Source organism: Pleurodeles waltl, chromosome 1_2, assembly GCF_031143425.1.
Source record: "Pleurodeles waltl isolate 20211129_DDA chromosome 1_2, aPleWal1.hap1.20221129, whole genome shotgun sequence".
Classification (NCBI taxonomy): domain Eukaryota; kingdom Metazoa; phylum Chordata; class Amphibia; order Caudata; family Salamandridae; genus Pleurodeles; species Pleurodeles waltl.
In genome coordinates, this window is record NC_090437.1 from 347,253,296 (window position 1) to 347,256,630 (window position 3,335).

Genomic DNA, 3,335 nt, shown 5'->3' on the forward strand with positions numbered 1-3,335 from the left:
AAGCAGGGGTGTCTTTGGCGTGACATGGGGTGGTGTGTGTGATGTGTGGGGTGGTGTATGTGTTGATGAGTGTGGTGAGTGTAGTGGTATGTGGTGTTTTGTGCGTGGATGTTGTGTGGGTGATGGTGTTGTGTGCCTCTGTGTGATGGGGTTGTCAATAGCTGTGCTCTCTCTCTGGCCTTCTCTCAGAATTTCTGGTTGTAGGGGTTTGTGGGTGATGTGGGTGTGTATTTTATATTGTGTTGGGTGTGAGGGAGTGGTGTGTGTGTGTATGTGTCTCAGGTGTGTGTATTTGTAATTGTCCAATGTGGCGGTGTTTTGGAGATGTGTGTGTATTTTGAGCGCGGCGGTGTGTACCGCCAATGGAATACCGTGGTTGAAAGACCGCTGCGTGGATTCGTGGGTCGTAATAGCATGGGCGTGTTTCTGTTGGCGTGGAGGTGGAGGATTTGTTTCCGCATGTTTATCGCTGACCTTTGGTGTGGCGGTGTTGTATGGGTGTCTGAATTTCGGCAGATTCCTTGATGTGTGTCATAATAGCTGTGGTGGTCTACCGCGGCCGCGGCGGTGTATTGGTGGTCTTCTGCACGGCGGTAAGCACCTTATACCTCCAATGTTGTAATGACCCCCATAGTCTTCGAAGCTCTATCTGCATAGTCTGTTATTGTTTTTAGGGCCAGATGTATCAAACAATTTTGCGAATGCAAAATAACCTTTCAGAATTTATGAAAGGCATTCGCAGTGCAATTTTAAAGAATAACTAAAATAGCGATTACCTAAAATTGCGACTCAACTTAGCGAATCGCATAGGAAATCGCAGATAGGGAATACCTATTTGCGATTACCTATGCACATACATCATGCATTTCCTAATGTGAACTGGACCAACTCCAAATTGGTAGTAACCATGTGCAATTTGAAAAAATGCATTGAAAATGTATTTTTTAAAGTGCTGTGTAGGTGCTGTGCCCCTAGGGCATGTGTGCACTTTCAATGTTCAATTTATTTTTGGGGGGGGGGGTGCATCAAAGGGGGCCTTAAGCCTCCCGCACCCTTAGATTTGCATTACTGAAGTTGCAAATTCCTAAAATAAATTTTCAAATTAGGAAATGCAAAACCATTCACAGCTTTGCGCGTTCAGGCCCGTAGGGATGAATGGAGGCCCATTCCCTAAAAGCGATTTCCCTAATAGCGACTGAGTATTTTAAGAAATCGCTATTAGGGATTCGCCATATTCTTACATACCATTTTGCATTTTTCAAATAGCTATTTCTTAAAATTCACTATTTATTTTAGTTTAGTTTAGTTTAGTTTAAAGGATTTGTGAAGCGCATGGCTACCTGAAGGCCTCCCAGCGCTAAGTGGTAAGTAGCAGTCCAGAAGCAGGAAACACAGAAGAGCTATGATAAATATGAGGATTATGTCGGATATAAGGTCTTTAATTTTTTCCGGAACCGTAGCTCCAAAGGTTCTTGTGGAAGTTCTAGTGGTAGGGAATTCCAGAGGCGAGCTGCCTTAACTGAAAAGGAGTTACCTCCCCATCAAGATCTCTTAAATCGTGATATATGGACTAGCTGGGAGGTGGAGGATCTCAGGGTTCTTATAGGAGCACAGAGTGAGATGCATTGTCTGAGAAATTTGGAGCCTTTATTATGAAGAGCTTTATGTATCATACATAGGGTCTTAAAGTGAATCCGCTGTTTTATTGGTAGCCAATGAAGGGAGACTAAAACTGATTTGGCTGATCGATGTGTGGGTATATTCATAAGTAGTCTTGCGGCCTCATTTTGAACAACCTGCAGTCTTTTCACTACATAATTGGGGAGCTGAGGAAAAGGGAGTTGTCATAGTCCAGGCATGAGAGTATCATGGCCTGGATAAGAATTCTTCTGGCGAGAGGGGGTAGGAAGTTAAAAAATGTCCTTAAGGCTCTAAGGAGGCCAAAACAGGATGAAGAAATATTTTTGGATTGGTGCTCCATTGTGAGGTGACAGTCCAGCCAGAAGCTTAAGCTCTTTGTATGATCCTTGAGGGGGGGGTTACTAAAGACCTCTGGATATAGTGCCGGGAAATTGGAGGGAGCACCATTGCCCACAATCATCACTTCTGATTTTCCGTTATTACGTTTAAGTTTGGACATAGTCCTCCATTTGACAACCTCGGCCAAACAGAGTGTGAGGTTCGTCAAGGTAGGGTCCTTGACATTGGAACGAGATACTACTAGTTGTGTATTATCAGCATATGTGACCACGGAGAGGCCATACAGTTTGACACCTCTGGCTAGAGAGGAGAGGTAGATATTGAAAAGAGTGGGGCTCAAAGAGGAGCCCTGTGGAACACCACAAGTAAGGGAGAGTGTCTTAGACATAAAAGAGCGATCGAGGACTTGAAAATTTCTGCCTTTCAGGAATGAGGAGAGCCAGGCCAATGCTATGCCTTCTATTCATATATTGGAAAGCCTATGAAGGAGGATATTGTGATCTACAGTGCCGAAGCCGGCACTGAGATCAAGTAGAATGATGGCTGCATGCCCTCCATGATCTAACAGTTGGCGCGTGGTTTCAGTGACTGCTAATAGGGCCGATTCTGGGCTGTTTTGGGGTCTAAATCCCATTTGAGTAGAGTATAAAAGTTTGTGATCCTCAAGAAAACATGTCAGCTGATTGTTGACATGCTTTTCCATAATTTTGGCTAAGATTGGAAGAAGAGCAATAGGCCTATAATTGCTAAGCAGAGTAGGATCAAGTTTAGTTTTTTTTAGGAGGGGTTTGATGCCGACATGTTTAAGGGATTGAGGTAGAGATCTTGAGGTAAAAAGATGTTTGAGAATGTTTGTCAAGGGTGGAACAATAGTGACAGAAGACAGCACAAGAGTAGTTGGAGGTGTAGGATCAAGGGGAGATCCTGATTTAATGTTGTGAAGAAGATTTGTGACCAGCGTCCCCGTCAAGGAAAATGCTAAACAGTACTTTGATACATCTGGTCCTTAGTTCTTCAGCAGCCTACAAAGTTGTTGCCAACAGAGAAACAACTCTTTATTATTATATCATTTCCACAGAAATGCATGATGTTGGTTGCGGCATGGTGGAACACAGTAGTTTGCATGTATTATACTAAGGTGAGACAAAATATTTATTTTAATAAGTTTCAGGTTGTTTGTTTCACCATGTCTTTTGAGGTTTGTTAACTTATGTAGCTGGAAATCTGCTTGTAAAGTTTTAGGAAAAGTTATATATAACTTGTACAGTTCATTCACAGCTTCACTGAAGGAAAAAACTGCACAGATTTAGATTTCGAAAAGAGCGCTGCTCAGCTTTTATTTTGCTTGTCAGTAA